The following is an 18,373-nucleotide window of genomic DNA, read 5'->3' on the forward strand; positions in this document are numbered from 1 at the left end:
CATATACTTATGATATCACTATGCATTATAAATAAGAGTCCATGACAGGAGTCTAGATACACACTCTTCCTGAAGTTCCGGCGCTGCGTTCCTGATCTGCTCCATTCATCTTGTTGATTCTAACTACAAGGCCAAAGCATTGCTGACCCTACTCCAGAGCCCACTGCAAAACCCAAGCATAGCTGATTCCTATCCCAGCAAGGCCAGTGATCCAGAATCAACCCACTTGTCGGGGGGGGGGAATTCTGCTGGGGTCGGCCGGGCCGTCCGCAGACCTCCGGGCAGGGAGGCCCCAACTCCTCCCGTATATCCCAAAAGAGATAGAGTATGAGACACACGCAAGAAGCAAGGTGACTCTGCTGTTTATTAGACAAAACGGCAGGGATGGGTCAAGGAGCGTACGCGTCCGTCCTGACACACACACAATCGTGGGGCTCGCAGGCCCTTTTTACCTTAGTATGACGCGCTACTTGCGTCATCTTACAAAGTTTAGTAAAAAACCTATTTCCACTCTGGATTGGTTACTCGAGTGGTAGGGTTAGTATAGCGCACATATAGAGAACGGTGTTAGTGGCTGAGGGTTAGTCAGGTGGTATACCTGGGCTATCCCTTCAATTTGATACATGAAAATTGTTACATGAAGACCTCTGAGGATTGGTCAATGTTAATGGCGTCAGTGATAAGAGCCCCATGTTCTGATTGGTCCACTCGCGAGCCTCCCAGTCTGGGACTATCGCGATTCCCAGCTCGCGGTACACCTGTAATTTGCAACAATGTTTTAATATGGGTAGGTGTAAACAATGTGAGGATTTATTCATATGTTGGGAGGTCGACTACTCCCACTGCTGCAGATGTCCAATGAGTCTTTTAATTGTATCTGCCTGTGTCTTGAAACGTGGGATTCAGGCGTCTCCTTATTTCTTGGCTTGGCATCTTCAGGTTTGGCTTTGTCACGTGAAGTGGGACCGTGTTTGAGGCAGAATTCAACATAATTAATATTGTTTTTCCTACTGTGTGCCTGGTTTATCTTGCAGGTGTGACCTTGGCGTTGGCTTGCAGCGTGCGAGATTGCAACATCGTGCCCTTGGCGGTGTGCTTTCGCCGGGCTCATTTTGCAGGGTCAGCAACCCAGTTCTAGCTCATTCAATGTTCATGGAAGTTTTCGCTTGCAGCCTACTTGGGCCTGGTGCATAGGTGGAACCGTTTGATGCAGAGCGCTTCAGGTTACGGTATCATATTGCTTTATCCTCAGTATCGTGTCCCCGTTATATTCTTCATTATGGTACATGGCTCTTAGAAGAAGCGTGAGCAAGCCTTTTTAGATAAGTTCATGATGCGTCTTGCGTTTCTGCATTTTGAGAGCCTATGTGGAAAATAATAAAGATGCACGTCCGTGAGTATGTCTGTCGCCTACGTCATAGCACTGAGTATATTCTTCGTGTGGATTGGTGTGGGAGTGTCCGGTGTGTATATTTGCACAGGTGTGCTGACCGTGGCTAGGTCGTCATGGCATCTCTAACGACATGTAGGTTTAGTCGAGTTGATCCGTGCCGCAGGTGTCGGCATGGACAGGACGGGTTGCTGGGCAGATAGATGGGCACATCCGTATGTTCCTGTACCAGGGTATTTGGTCATCTGGTAGATAGGCAAACTCCTCTCGTGGCGGGTGTCTAGGCCGTGATCCTCTAGGCCAAGCGCGAGGGGGGAAGGGCGGGAGCCTGGTTTTCCATTCTCCCACTTCAGTCCCCCCTCTGGTCGACTTGTCGACCACAAACATATCCTTTTCTTTATCTCCTCTTTCTCTCCATATTTTAGTTATTCCTCCCAAATGTCCATAGTGGTTAACATGGTCTTCAAATGACCAGTACATATAGTCACAGGTTCCTCCAGGAGTGCAGTATACCCATTTCCCTATGTAGCTCCTTGGGTTTCTTGGGTTTTCGAGCTTGACAGATGGTGGGTCCAGGTGGTTGGTGATGATCTGGTTGCGCAACTTCTCTCTCTCTTTTATGATTGTGCCTGTGTGTTGGCCGTCATCTGTTGGCATCAAGAGGTGTATACCAACCATTTTCGATCATCTCGTCTGTGGTGCATTCCTTCCGGGCTTTCCAAAATCTTATTATGATCAGTGTAGCTCCAGCCAAAATAGTACATCCAACTATAATCTTCAGTCCATCTGACAGCCAAGATGGCATCCATGACCATAATATTGAAAACCAACTCTCATCCTTTTTCACACCTTTACTTTCATCCATCATTTTTGAGTGCATCTGGGCCAATTGTGATACAGCTTCCGTGAGTGTACCATTGTCAGCATCGTTAGCAGGAATGAATGTGTAGCATGATTGTCCTATCTTTGCGCAAACTCCTCCTTCCATTGCTGTGAGGAGGTCCAGTACATATCTGTTATGTAGTGCAACCATTCTTACTGCTCGCAATTCCTCTTTTATTGCGTTGCATCCATTTACTGTAGAGTTAATTGTCATCATTAGTTCCCACCTAGTTATCTGGAGCCATTTCGCGTTTGCGTAGGCCTGCAGTCCAGGATGTATTATTGAGGAGAAGAACATAGCTGCTCTGCTGAATAGTCTGTGTTCCGGCGGAATTGAGGTCAGTGCTGTTTCCGACCTTCCCCACAGGTAATTTCCTGTCAGAGGTTCTCCTTGTCTTTTCCTTCTGTTGAGGACAGTGTTGTTTCCATTGCGTCTGTTCTCTGGCCCTTTCCGAGGCTGTGCAGATCTCTTCTTCCTTTTGTTCCCTTCATCCATCTTGGGGAAATTCAACATATTTACATGCTTCTGGGGTACCACCAGTGATGGTACATTAACGTGTACTATAGAGCATACACCATTCCACAAAGGGGGCAGTGTGTGGTACGCCTTGTCTCCACAGGCCCAGTAATGGTCCATTACTACTGCTGTTCCTGCTCCCCCTCAGGTAGCTCCATCACGCTTTCACAGTTGGTATTGTATCCTACATCCACCTCTCCCTTATGTTGGTAGCATACCTTAGGCGCAGTTAGCGGCAATATTGTTATTGGGTCTTCATCCTTCTCCATCCATGTGAGCATGGGTACGTACTTAATCCAAGTCATCCAACATCTATGGTTATGTCCATCAATAGTTGAAATGTTTTCTCTTGTTACCATGTTACTGCCAACCACTACTATGTCCCATTTGTTGTCCATGTACACCTTCCCTCTTATTATAATCAGTGGTCTTTCCCAACATCCGTTTTTACCAGGGACTTCAGTGGCGTACCAATCACATGGCAGGTACTGCAGTGTTACCTTCTTTGTTTCTCCTTTTTCAGGACCACTTGTTATGTATTTGAATCCTTCAGCATGTAAACTGCTCTTGTGGTAACTCAAATAAGTCTTGAGGAAGTTGTTTTCATATGGATATGTATCTCGTGTTTTCCACACCAGATGAACCACGGTCCCTTGAAATCTTCCTTTCGTCTGGAACAGTGCCAGGTATATTATACATCGTGCTATTTTTCCATCTATCTCCGTGGCAACAAATGTTCGAGAAGCGCTCATGGCGTATGGGATCAATGAGCAAATGTAGCAGCTGTCTTCTGTTGTCTGCTTACCAATGTGGGTCATGTGTTGATACCATATGTTGTTTGAGATGTGTGCTGAATCTTGTACGTAGTTGTCAATGCCTTTATTATCTGAGTATGTGCTGTGTTTAACTCTATTTTCCTTGTGTGGGATTTTAATAGTACCACCTGACATAACACCTGTTGCAGCTGGGGGTGGGGGTGTATTAGGTTTGGGAACAGCAATAATATTGATAGCATAGCTGTACTGCCATACAGAGGCAGCCAAGAACCCGGTGATCATTAAAATCCCTATCAATTTTATTACAAATGCTAATTTCACCGGCATTTTGCTCTTACCTTGCTGCAGTCCGGCAGCTTATTCTTGCGACGTTACAGTTGCCCGCCTGAAAATTCTTAATATGCTCGTTATTTAAGGTTAGTTATTGTTATTAAGCTCTCCCTATCAAGTAGTCATTCAGTGCCCAGGCGAAGAGCTGTTCCCACGCCAATCTAAGCGATCTATCTCTCAGGGCAGGCAAGTATGGTTGGAGGTGGGGCATTGAATGTTCTATGGCCAAGAGGAATGCTGTGTAGTAGACATGTACCCTCCTTCTTTTCAGGTACGTTGGCCTTCTTACTTCATATACAAATTGGTGTGACAATTCTTCCAGGTAATTATCGTCTGAGGGTACCATCTACTCCTGGGCAGTGAATTGGTTAGTTATCTACTTTCTTAACAGTACAATAATACGCTGTACCTGCATGTGCGAGAGAAAAGAAAGAGAACATTCAGGTGTTTACATGTGTATAGGTGCAAAACAATGTCCTTCAGTTCAATTGTTACTACAGTGGGCAGGGGGTCAATGGGCAGAGGGTTTGGGGCTCAACTGGCGGAAGTCTCTTTACCCTTTGATCGTGTAACCATGGGGTGGGCAGTATGGGGATCACCCCTTTCTTTTCTAATAGTTGTCTCTGGGGGATCTAGGGGGTGGCAGGGTATGGGGACACTTAGGCTGTTAGTCGTGGTAGAAGTCTCTTCCTCCGTTGGTGACGCTGTTGTTGTTCTTCCAGTGGCCCTGTCGGTGGCGCTGGGGCGGGTCTGGAGTTTGTAGATCTTTACGTCGTGTAGGTGGTTCCAAGCACGTTTGTCCTGTAGCTTTACTGCTCTCGTTGATACCTCCTCTACCAGATGGGGGCCAGTGAATCGTGGACTGTTCCATTTTCTGTTGAAATTGCGAAGTAGTACGTGGTCACCTTTAGCAACTTTGCACAGTCCTTCCTTTTCCAATTCTTTATCCACGTCTTCTTGTTGATCGCTGTTAGACCCGCCCCGCGTGCGCTCGAGCTGTTGAGACACAAACACTACACTAGTAATCAAAGAAGACACATATTGGTACATTTCATCACCAAGAACACTCGCAGTACTCTTGTGGTCAGTAAATGCTTTTGATGTTGGCGTTAGGGGAAGGCGCATTTGATGTCCGGTAACCACCTCGTGAGGGGTGAGTTGGTGGTCGGACCCTGGTCTATTCCTTAGCTCAAATAGGGCTAATGGAAGGCAATATAACCAACTCTTCTTTGTTGTTTGCTGTATCTTTGCAATTGCCTCCTTTAATAGGCCATTCAGGCGTTCACATACACCGTTGGCCTGTGGGTGGTATGCACATGCAAACTTATGCTTGATGTTCAGCAAGGATGTGATGTGCTGGAACATTTCGTTTGCGAAATGTGGGCCATTGTCTGACCTCAGTACCTCGCACACTCCCCACCTGGGGAAGACCTCCCTCACTAGGAATTTAGCTGCTCTAAATGCATCTGGGTGTGAACAGGGCCCTGCTTCAATCCACCTCGAGAATGGGCATACTACTACAATCATATACCTATTTCCTTGACATACGTTGATCATATCAACATAGTCAATATGAAGATGCCGGAAAGGTCCCTCTGGCCGGGGTATAGTACCTCTTATCACCTTCAGAGTATGACCGGCCGTAAACTGTTGACATGTGAGACAATTGCTGAAAAAATTTGACACATGAGAATTTAACTCGGGGCAGAACCAGTCTTCCCTAATTCGTGCTGCAATTACTTCCTTGCCTGTGTGGGCTGGGTAATGTAGTTGGCTCAGGGCGGTGTTCAATAGTGCCAGTGGTATTACAATCTTTCCAGTGTCACCCTGGCGCCATAGTGCGTCGGTTGGTGACATTGCGCATCCTCTTTTTAACCATATTTCTTTTTCGGCCATTGGTGCAGCTGCTTGTAGCTCCATAATCTGTGTGGCTGGGAGATGGGTGTACCCTTCTCTTATCAACATCTCCTTAGCCCCTCCCTCTCCCTCTCTGTGACTCTGGGGGGTTCCATATCTCACCAAAGTATGCAGCATACTTCGCATGTGCGTCTGCTGCTGCATTCCCTTTTGAGATGTGGTCTTCACCATTGGTGTGTGCAGTGCATTTGACCAAAGCTAATTCTTGGGGATCATTTATTGCTTCAATTAGTTCAGCCAATAGGAGGGCATGTTGCACTGGAGTGCCATCAGCTCTCCTAAACCCTCTTCTTCTCCATTTCGACAGCCCTGAGTGGACAGTGGATGTAACATATGCGCTGTCGGAATATATGGTCACTCGTTTGTCAAAGCTTTCCTTCAACGCCAAGATCAGTGCAACTAATTCCGCTGCTTGAGCGGAGTAATGCTGTGGTAATTGTACACATTTCATGGCCACACACACCGGTACCTCCATCATTTTTACCACTGCTGCCCCAGTCCTCCTTACACCATCCCTTTGGTCGATAGTTGATGACCCATCAATGAACAAGAGCTCACCTCCCTCTAGTGCGTTTTCTTCAACCTTTCTAGTACATGAGTACATGTCAGTTATTTGCGTACAGTCTTGGGCATAGTCTCCCTCCTCGATTACTTCTGCTAGGAACCTTACAGGGTTGACCGTGCTACATCTAACAATTGATAGTTCAGCTCTGGATAAGATGATCTCATAACCTGATGCCCTTTGCGTGGTTAGGGTGGACTTAGGTTTATTCAATATGGCAAATAGTGCATGTTCCACAAACAGTGTAGTTGGGCACCCCATGGTGATTGCTGATGCTTTCTCTACCGCAAAAGCAGCTGCGGCGAGACCTTGTTCGCAAGGGAAATGACTTAGCATCACAGGATCCAAGTGGCCGCTGTAAAATGCTACTGGTTTGTAGCCCATGCTTGTTTTTTGGGCCAACACTGCTTTCATTACTGCTGAGTCGCAATGTGAGAATATAAAAAATTGTCGCTCATAGTCTGGGGATGCCAGTACCGGAGCAGTTGATATCGCGTCTTTCAACTCATCAAAAGCCTCTTTCATTTCCATTGTCCACCCCAACTTTTTCTCCCCTTTATTAGCTTCCTTTAACGCCTCAAGCAGGGGTCCTATGTATGAACTGTAATCAAATACCCATGCTCTACCGTAGTTGCACAGAACCAGGAACTGCTGCAGTTCCCTCACTGTTTGTGGCACTGGTGTGTTTGAAATGGCCTGTGCTCTTTGTGGTGCAATCTTTCTTCCATGTTGGGATATGAGCTGACCAATGTAAAGTACCTGTTCTTGACAGTACTGTAACTTTTCCATGTCTACCTTGTAACCTTTCTCAGCCAATATGGTCAACATCTTTAATGAGTCCTCTCTGCATATTCTTTTGTTTGCACTGCAAATTATTATGTCATCGACATACTGCAACACTGTGCTTTCCACTTCAATGTTACCCAAATCCATCTGTATTACTCTGTTGAAAATTGAGGGTGATTCGCAATACCCTTGTGGCTATCTGGTGTGTTTCCACTTTGTGTTTCTGTAAGTGAAGCTTGTCAGATCTTGTGAGTCTGGGTGCAATGGTATTGAGAAGAATGCATTTTTATGGTCGATCACTGTAAATCGTGATGCTTCTGCTGGAATGCCACACAATATTGTGGCCGGGTTTGCTGCTATGGGGTATTCTGCTTCTACTATGTTGTTCAAGGGCCTGAGATCCTGTATGTAGCGCCAAGAACCCCCTTTAGCCTTGCGCACTGGGTATACAGCCATTTTACATGGTGATTCTGAGTGGACCAATATGCCATTATTTATAAGGGCCGTTATGGTTTCATATATGCCCTCATCTGCCTCTTTTGATAGTGGGTACTGTTTCACTCTGGGGAGTATTGCACCTTTTTTCAATTTTATCCTTACTCCCCCTATACTTTTTATGCACCCCACGTCACAGGGGCTAGTAGTCCACAATAATGTGGGTACCTTTGTCATATCCTCCTTAAAGAAGGGGACTGGGGTGCATGCGGGTGCCTCAAGTGCCATTGCAATTTTCTGTGCTACTTGTTTGTACGCCACTCTTAGCCATACTTCCACACTCATCATAAACACCATTTCACCTTCCTCCTTTTCTTCTGAGAACAGCTCCTCATCTGACACCTGGGTCAGTCTACATCCTTCTGCTAGTGCTATCACTGCCCTCCATGCCCTTCCTTCTCTGTCTTGGGCATGTACAGCAATGTAATCAGCTGTTGCTATAATGCTCTCAATGTCCACTGGAACCACCTTCCCTTCTGGTTCATTGACTGGTGTTTCTGGTCTGAACAGATAGGCTGCTGGCCTCCTCCATATTTTTCCCTCTATCCCTGGCATCCATGCAAATGCCATGTCTGTCCCGTACTGGAAGAGTTCGCCATCTACTGGCTCCACCCTAATCGCTGTCTGTCCGCAGTATGCTTGCATAATCTGTCGTGCTGTGAGCATGTTAATCCCTGGAGTAGAGCAAATTATGCCGTCCTCAGTAAAGGAGATCGTCATATTCAACCTGTTCATTATGTCTCTCCCCAGTATATTTACTGGTGAGGCACTATAATATAGAAGAGGAACTGACCGGTCATAATCTCCTATAGATAAGGGAATGTTATCAGTAAAAGGAACCAACCCTCTAGCCCCAGAGAATCCTTGGGTGTTCATGGCTTCGCCTGACATCTTAAATTTACCTTCCCTTATGCAAGACCGGGTCGCCCCGGTGTCAACAAGGAATGATAAATTTTTGTCACCTATCGTTACCTCTATGCGTGGTTCCTCCGCACTATTAGGTGTTACTGACAGGATGGGACACACCAAGGCCGTCTGTGGGCTGTCCTATTGAGGGTACAATGATTGACCATTTCCTGTGTAAGGGTTGTGTCCCAGGACCGTCACCCTACCCAGTTGTGTTTGTTGTACTTGGGGTTGTTGTGTTATTGCTACCTGTTGTTGTGGCAGTGAATGTGTCTGTGGCTGTTGTTGTGTTATTAGTTGTTGCTGTTCATTTCCCTGTTGCAACATCTGCTGTTCCTGTATGCCCTGCTGTTCCTGTGTGGGCCTTAGTTGTCCCTGTTCACTCCATGATGGTGTTCCTGGTCTTACTCTACAGGTGCGTGACATGTGCCCTAATAATCCACAACTCCAACACACCGGTGGTTCCCTACTCTGCCATGGAAAGCTCCCTGTGTTGTCCTGGTATGCTGGTTGCCCTGAGGGGTAGGAATTTCTAAGTCCTCCCACCTGCTGTTGGGTATTATATCCGTATCCTCTCCCTCTCATAATTCCTCCTCTCCCCCTGTTGTAATTATAATACCCATCTCCTGGCATTGAATATCCTCCTACCATGTTGGTCGTGTATGGTTGGAGTGGCGGCACCTGTTGTGTTATAGTCTGTGAAGGTGGTATTTGGGAGGGATCTTGTGCAGCCACTACTTGTGTGGGGCTTTGGGTCATTGTTGTAGGCGTAGTTATTAGTGCCCCTTCCATTGTGTATTTAGTAAGCTTTTTCTGTACTAGTTTAGCCTCTTCCGTTTTCCTGTCCTCTTCCTTTTGTTTCATTTTTCCTTGCCATGTCCTGCAATGATGCAATATAGTCAGTTGTATTTCTGGCCATGCTTTTGCTTCTATTCCCACTACTTTCTTCAATTGCTTCTGAACTCCTTCTGGGAGCCCTTGTACTAGCATATGATAAAATATTGCTGGTGTTTCATCCCATTGTTCTCTAGTTTCCATGCGCCACTTCTCTTGGATGTCCTGGATATAATCAACAGGATCTTCGTTCTCACGCATCTTGCGTGAGGTAATTGCTCCTATGTCTGATGTGTCTGGGTACTGTACCCTCAGTGCCTGCCATAGTGCATGTCTGCAGTTTGCGAATGGTGCCCCATCGTGCGATGTGTTTGCTATTGTTACCCCAGGGAATCCCGCTCTCTTCCAAATGTCATCCGCTGCATCCCCTAATATTGATATTAGAAGGCCCTTTACATCTCCCACTGCCAGTTTCTGTCCTGCGGTGTGTTTTTCCATTTCATATATCCATTTACCCGCACCTCCACTTAATGATGGGAGCCTGCACTTTATATTTTCTTTGTCTGTATGCTTCCAAGGGACGTACTGTGGTCTAACCCCTCCCCTCTCCAGAAGTGGCATTAAGTTATGTCTCGTTTTACCCTTTGTGTTTCATAAAATCAAGTCCTCACACCCTTCCTCTTCTTCCCTCTCTTCTACATCGTCAATTTCGTCTGTATTTCCCCTGCTCGTAACTCTTTCTTCTCCATCTTTTCCCCTTCTTCCATCACTTCCTGTATTTAATATGGGCATGTGAATTCATCCTTCCTGCCTGCGTCTAGGGAGGTTTCTAAGCCGACATGCATAGGGTGTCAGTTCGTCTGTAAAGGGCGCAAGTTTTATTGTACGTGATGAGCGTGAGGCGGTTGAGCATGTAGGGTGGGACGGGAGAGGGCGTGATGGGGACTGTTTGGCCTCATGTGTCTGTCGTTCCACTATTCCTTTCTCTTCCTCCTCACTTCTCTCCAGTTCATCCTTTCTCCTACGGATCCATGGTGAGTCTGTGTTGGTCCGGGTAATGTATAGTTTATCTAGGCTTTCCCTTTCACTGTTTCTTCCTTCCTTCCCCACTCCTTCCTCTTCTTCACTGCAAAAGTCAGTCATAAACGGTAACACCCACTCGGTCTTTTTCCCCTTGATTGTTACTGTTTTTAAGTCTATTAGGTCCAGTCCTCCTGTTTCTCCTTTATCAACCGCTCCCCTTTGCGCTGATATTGTTGCTACCTCTGTGTCTCTATATACATCCCCCCACACTTCTCTCCCTTCTCCTATCTTCTCTTTCTCCTTCATTTCTCTCCTCCATCTCCCTACCATTTTCCTCCCTTTTCCTTTTTAATTCCTCCATTACTTCACTACTCACCTGTTCCAATATTCTTTCATCCTCTTTCTTCCTTTCCCATTTCACCCTTTCCCTTTCTAATATACTCTCTATCACCCTCCCTTCTTCGTATTTCTTAGTCGTTTCTGATAGTAATCTCCTCTTCCACATTGCCATTTCTTTTTCTTTCTCTTCTTCTTCCCTTTTCTTTTTCTCGCAGCACTGCTCTTGATACCCTTTCTGCTGCTGCTTTTACCCGTTCAGCTTCTCTCCTTTGCTCCTCAGTTCGTTCCCTTATTTTTTCCAATTCGTTCTTACCTTCTTTCCTTTTCCTCGCGTGCTCTCTTTCCTCCCTCTCGAGCTGTTTGATCAGTTCGTTCTGCTCGTCCCTTAACTCTGCTAGTCGTTCCTCCAAAATCTCTTCCTTTTGCCGTAACAGCTCTTCCCCTCTCATTCCACTCTCCCTGGTATTATCCTCGTCTGTTTTCCTTACTACCTCCTTCTCTTCTCCTGTTAATGAACCTCGTAATTTTAATAGTATCTGTGCAGCTACCCACTCATCATTTCCTATTTCCACAGTTTGTTCTTCTCCAGTCCTCCCCTCCCCTGCTGGCATCTTCCTATGAGCCACATACGGTGGAGGGCTGTATGCCGGGTTCGAGTACCCGTCAGCCGCCCTTAACTGACCTCTTTCTATTTCTTCTAACTCCCTTAAAGGGTACAATCCCCCTCCCTCTGCTTTCACTCCCTTTGCTAGGGGTATATCGGTGCTCGGTTCCTTTTTTATTTCATTTGCTTTATTATTCTTTTCTCCTCCCTCTTGTCCGTTCCCCGTGTTCTTTGGGTCTTTACTCCCCTTTTTCCCATCCTCTCCTTCCTCCTTAATCTCTTTTTCTTCCGGTATTTCCCCCACAGTGAACATTCCATTTGGTCCTGGTCGGGACCCTTGGAACATCCTCCATAAGTTAAACACCTCCACGTGGTTTGCCAACTTCTTCCCTTTGTATGTATTATGCAGATGGTTTAGTAGTGAATGTTGGGCATATGGGTCGAAGCTACCATTAGGCGGCCACGGTTTTATCATTTTGTTGTCCGTCCCCTGGGTCCATTCTATGCTATACTTAATCAGTTTCTCCCTATGGGGTGACAGTGTGGTACATATGTGTTGTAGTGGGGTAGTGAGGGTGTTCCCCCACCCTCCCGATCCTGTCCCGTATGACATAGTAGCGCTCCACTTGTTACCCTTCCCTTATTTGGTAGCGGTTATCTCACTAGCAGTTTACAATATACAGCCTTATATCGTTACCTGGCCCCGTAAGTTTGGGGACTTGCGATAGTCCGCTAAGGAAAATTATTAAAATATAGTATTTACATTTATATTTTTTCTTCTTTCTTTCTTCCTTTACACAACACTCTTACGGCCCCCTGCGGCCGAGGCGCACGTAGCCCCCTGCGGCTGCGTACCCCTTGTGACGTTCTTATACAGTCGTCCTATTTTCACTTGCTCCTCCTCCTTCTTCTACACTTGCAGTTGCCGGCGTTCTCCGTGCGCCGCCACGTCCCCCGTTTCGCCTTTCCTTGATCAATTCATGACCGTTTATCTCCGTTCCCACTCCCTTACCACAGTTCTCTTCCCCACCACTCTCAGAAGGAAAGATGCCTTGTGCTCGGGATATCCTATGAAAGCCCTATTGGTGACGTCACCGATCTCTTCGAGCTACTGGTAAGTTTTTCATATATTCTTTAAGTTCAAAATACACTTGCAATCTACCCCCGTTAACCTCACAGCTGTCTTCCTGTCACTGCTGGAACAAGGTAATCAATAATATAATTGTACTGCGCACACTGCGTCGCCTCGCGTGTGATACGCCCCTCGACAGGAGGGCTTAACCAGCCAATTATCTTCCGTATTGGGCAACTGACTAGCTACTGCCTACAGGGAAACGTCATCTACCTATCGAGTTTCTTGCTCGAACAATAGGGATCCTCATCTACTCATTGATCAATAAATGCCAAATCGTAGGAAACCACACACACACACACCCTTACACGTAGTCGCGACCGAGGCCAATCAGTCTCTACGAGCGGCCGCACGTGATGTTTTCGTGCTCCGCCCCCGTCTCTCGCGTAACGTAGCCGACTGCTCTCGCACTCGTTCGGCTACCATTCATTTCATTGCCAACACTAAATTGTCAAAACCTTCGCCGCGCACCTGTGCAACACCTCCCACCTCCCGTATTTTAATTCCTCCCCCCTTCCTCACAATTTCACATTGCTTGTTGTGCGTGGCATGCTCACCAAATTCTCTTGATGCGGGGCCGCTCGACTGCGTGCACCCCTCCAAGCGGCTCGCCACCTCCCCTCGTCTGGACCATGTCTGGACACTCGCCAACTGCGGGCGGGATACTTCTCAACCGGCTCCCAAAGGCCAATATCCGGATTGCGCTGTCCGGTCTTCTCACAGTTCCGCGATGGTTCTGTAGTCCTCAGAAGGGGGCAACGGCAGAGGGGGCCGCGCCGCCGGGCCTCCTCGCAACAGTAGTACCTGGAAAAAAGTAAAAATAAAAAAGCAGATCTTAAACAGATCTCAGCAGTGCCTCCAACTTGTCGGGGGGGAATTCTGCCGGGGTCGGCCGGGCCGTCCGCAGACCTCCGGGCAGGGAGGCCCCAACTCCTCCCGTATATCCCAAAAGAGATAGAGTATGAGACACACGCAAGAAGCAAGGTGACTCTGCTGTTTATTAGACAAAACGGCAGGGATGGGTCAAGGAGCGTACGCGTCCGTCCTGACACACACACAATCGTGGGGCTCGCAGGCCCTTTTTACCTTAGTATGACGCGCTACTTGCGTCATCTTACAAAGTTTAGTAAAAAACCTATTTCCACTCTGGATTGGTTACTCGAGTGGTAGGGTTAGTATAGCGCACATATAGAGAACGGTGTTAGTGGCTGAGGGTTAGTCAGGTGGTATACCTGGGCTGTCCCTTCAATTTGATACATGAAAATTGTTACATGAAGACCTCTGAGGATTGGTCAATGTTAATGGCGTCAGTGATAAGAGCCCCATGTTCTTATTGGTCCGCTCGCGAGCCTCCCAGTCTGGGACTATCGCGGTTCCCAGCTCGCGGTGCACCTGTAATTTGCCACAATGTTTTAATATGGGTAGGTGTAAACAATGTGAGGATTTATTCATATGTTGGGAGGTCGACTACTCCCACTGCTGCAGATGTCCAATGAGTCTTTTAATTGTATCTGCCTGTGTCTTCAAACGTGGGATTCAGGCGTCTCCTTCCTCCTTGGCTTGGCATCTTGTCAGGTTTGGCTTTGTCACGTGAGGTGGGACCGTGTTTGAGGCAGAATTCAACATAATTAATATTGTTTTTCCTACTGTGTGCCTGATTTATCTTGCAGGTGCGACCTTGGCGTTGGCTTGCAACGTGCGAGATTGCAACATCGTGCCCTTGGCGGTGTGCTTTCGCCGCGCTCATTTTGCAGGGTCAGCAACCCAGTTCTTGCTCATTCAATGTTCATGGAAGCTTTTGCTTGCGGCCTACTTGGGCCTGGTGCATAGGTGGAACCGTTTGATGCAGAGCGCGTTAAGTTACGGTATCATATTGCTTTATCCTCAGTATCGTGTCCCCGTTATATTCTTCATTATGGTACATGGCTCTTAGAAGAAGCGTGAGCAAGCCTTTTTAGATAAGTTCATAATGCGTCTTGCGTTTCTGCATTTTGAGAGCCTATGTGGAAAATAATAAAGATGCACGTCCGTGAGTATGTCTGTCGCCTACGTCATAGCACTGAGTATATTCTTCGTGTGGATTGGTGTGGGAGTGTCCGGTGTGTATATTTGCACAGGTGTGCTGACCGTGGCTAGGTCGTCATGGCATCTCTAACGACATGTAGGTTTAGTCGAGTTGATCCGTGCCGCAGGTGTCGGCTTGGACAGGACGGGTTGCTGGGCAGGTAGATGGACACATCCGTATGTTCCTGTACCAGGGTATTTGGTCGTCTGGTAGATAGGCAAACTCCTTTCGTGGCGGGTGTCTAGGCCGTGATCCTCTAGGCCAAGCGCGAGGGGGGAAGGGCGGGAGCCTGGTTTTCCATTCTCCCACTTCACACTAATCTCCCACTAAAAAGGGGAAAGCTGTGGTACCTTTTGCATCCTGAAATAAGACTGGCTTGCTGTCCACTAACTGTTTGCCCACTAACTGCATCCAGCGGTACCTGTGCGATCCAGTGACCCTAATTGCCCAGCTGTTCGCTAAGCCGTGATCAGACCTTGCCAAGCTGATTTTTGCCAGGCACACCACCGTTTCGTGACCAGAACCAGTTGACTGTCCAAAAATCCCAAAACTAAAAAGTGGACTGAGAGTATAATCCCGACCCCATAGAAACACACAGCCTATCTGGTCTTGCCTTTGTCCTTATCCTACTCTCTTAGTAGTCATATTTACACCCTGGTAACTTGTTGAAACTGTTAGAATAATCCTCATATCCTGTCCTTAATGTTTAAGTCCTAGCACCATCTCTTTTCAATTTTGTCTGATGTAAATTATAAGCCCTTAGTTATATTTGGAATAATCAAACTAATTTCCATATATTTTATTGTTGGGGTTGAGCGCTGAGGTGACAAGGTTGACCTCGCGAATCAACCTTGGAGCTTACTGTGTTCCTCCTTAACAATATAGCATAGATAATGTAGTGTAAGTAACATTTTCCTTTCTTTCAAAACCGATTTTCACTTTTGAATGCTCTAAAAACGAACCTCACTCTACCTTCCAAATCTCTCTCAATTTACCATCTAGAGACCTATTTTCACCTCTATTTTGTCCCTGTGATATATATATCTATTTACCAGCTCAAGAACCACACTCCAAATAAGAGTATTTCACCCGTTTATATTAAAATCCGTTTGGGTAATTTAAAGCGAGAATTGAGAAAAGTTTTCCAACGTGTCTTTTGGCTGCAGCATGCTCTAAACTTTCCACTCATTTTCAAATTGTATGCCTTTTGCTGATCCATTGCCTTGTGAGTGCCAGGATATAACATACCTGCTATTGTGATAAAACATTTGTATATTATAATTTAACCACACATTAATTAATTATTTGTAACATTTGAGTGTTCTTTTAGGCCTTTGCTAAGGCTTTACACAGTTTTTGCACTTATTCTGTGAGGGAAGGTCGGATTGTGATTCTGTTTTCTCCCTCTTGTTCCCGAATAGCTGCTGCTTCTTTCTATCCACTCAGAATTCGATTATTTGTGGGTTGAGGGAACATTGCAGGGGGAAACCTTAACTTGGGTGCTATATTTCCTAAAATCAAAAAGTGTTCCTATTCAATTGTGCAGTGTATATGTTCTGGGAGAAGGTTAATTAAGTGCATTGCTTACACTTCTATTGTAATTATCACCCCATTGGTGATTTCTGACCCATATTAAAATTTGTGTGATTTCTTTTGAATTTTAAAACAAATAAATATAGTATTTTCACTAACCGGCCTGGTTGATGGTCCATTGTGACACAGGGTATTTGAAAAGGGGGTGTGATACGAGTTGTGTACCATCTCAAATTGAATTTGCATAAAATAAAGAGAAGGGCATCTCAGTTGTGTGCTACACACTAGGCTGAGAACAAGGTGTGTGCCGCCTGATTTAAATCCTTAACATGTGGCTGGTTCATCAGGAACCTTGCATCCCGGTCAGAACCATTGCGTGCATTGACTAAGAAGGACATTGCGTGGCAGTGGGGGCCCCTTGAGCAGGCTGCGTTTGAGGATGTGAAGGGACACTAACAGCAGAGGACACCATGGCCTTCTTTGACCCAGGCCTATCATCAGAAATCGTGGTGGATGCCAGCCGTTTGGTCTGGGCGTGATGCTCATGCAGACGGATGCCAACAGTGAGGTGCGGCCGGTCGCCTAAGCAAGCAAGGTGCTATCAGTGATGGAACAGCGGTATTCCCAGATCGAAAGGGATGCCCTGGCGGTGCTGTGGGGATGTTGCCACTTCCCTCTACACGTGTCTCATTGAATTGACTACACCTTGAAAGGGCTGGCATTAAGAACATGCATTTTATATTTAGTTGAGTTAATTGTTGCATGACATCAGGAGCAGATGTCTTTTGCCCATATAGTTCATGGATTAGTGTCCTATTTAAGATAGATTTTGCATTTTAGAAAGCAGGCCAGTTCTAATGCTTTTTTAAAATGTTAGCGGAGGTGAGGTCTGCAGACCGACACATGTTTTGAGTTAATTCTCTGCAGTGAAAATGTTGGCCGAGATTTACATTTCCAAAGCTGTCGAGTGTGTTGCAGCATTATTTGTGTCCTAATGTTTTGGAAATAGGTTGACCTTTTACTTTTGTTAACTGTAGGATGTCTCCAAAAACAACATTGAACATCATTACAAGGTTGCCGGTCCGGTAACAACAGTACCGGTAAGCTTGAAGGAAGCGTTGTTACCGGCCCAGCAAACTATGAGTTCTGCTTGTGTCTGACCTGGTGGGTGGACCAGCACCCACGAGCATACCCCCGACGGATGCACCGGCAACATTCATAAATGGTGCTGGTACACCCAGCCTCCCAATTCCCATTGAGTCCAAGGGGAGTAATAATTACCAGCACCCGGCAATGGGTCAGCTGGGGCTGGAATACCCCGGTAAGTCCCCATTGCCGGGTGGCAGTAAATTCATGACTCCAGCAGCAGCCGTGCTGGTATTTACCGGCATGGCTGCCGCTAGACTCATAATGAGGCCAATTGTCTTTTCCTCCAAACAGTTGTTTAGTGGGTTTTTAGAACTTCTTGCATTCTGAGGTGAACAAAAGCCAACATTAGGTTGGAAAACATGCTTACGTCATCTGTTAGGTGCATATGTTTCAGAATTCTTTGTACTTCACTAGAACCTTCTGCTGAAAATGTGTATTATTCTAATTTGGTTGGGTGTTCTACTGGGGGAAGCAGTAGTTGGAGTAAACTTAGACCTCCTATCTTGCATGCAGCTACACCTCTGGGGCTGTCAAAACAGCCGACGGGTTGTTTGTTAAGATTTGTTGAACATTGCTGATTATCTTAATTAGTAACGTTTTACCAAAATCAGCTGCACAACTTGCATACAGGAGCAAAGGTTTATAATTATTAAATCTACAAGTTCTAGTTTCACCTTTAAAACCATTTTTTCTGTGTCTTCTAGATAAATGGTGAGTTGTTCATCATTAAGCTGTGATTTCAGCACTGACTAGTCTTCTTCAGATTGTTTTGAATGATACATGGCATTTTCTACTTCAGTCATTGCTATTTCTGCTTCATTTAAAATGAGTGGTTCTCAAAGTGGTTATTGGCTTTCTCTAAGGGAGTGTTGACTGCTCTCAGGAGTGTCTTTATCTAGTTGAGCTTAAATTTCTTCGTCTTGTTGGTGTTCATTGTTCAACTTCTTTTTTGTATTGTTTGAAATTGACGTTTGTTATACTGCTTTCCTATGCCCTTGAATGCAGCTTGCAATGAGTCATAGTGACCTAATAATTCTTCTTCTCTCCAAGGTTTGAAAAGTTGCAGTAGGGCCAGGCAATACAGTTCTCTATGTTATGGCGATCTAAATGATAACTTTATATGATTAATTAGA

This window comes from Ambystoma mexicanum, chromosome 8 (genome assembly GCF_040938575.1).
Source record: "Ambystoma mexicanum isolate Mex_15411 chromosome 8, UKY_AmexF1_1, whole genome shotgun sequence".
In the NCBI taxonomy this organism is placed as follows: Eukaryota; Metazoa; Chordata; class Amphibia; order Caudata; family Ambystomatidae; genus Ambystoma; species Ambystoma mexicanum.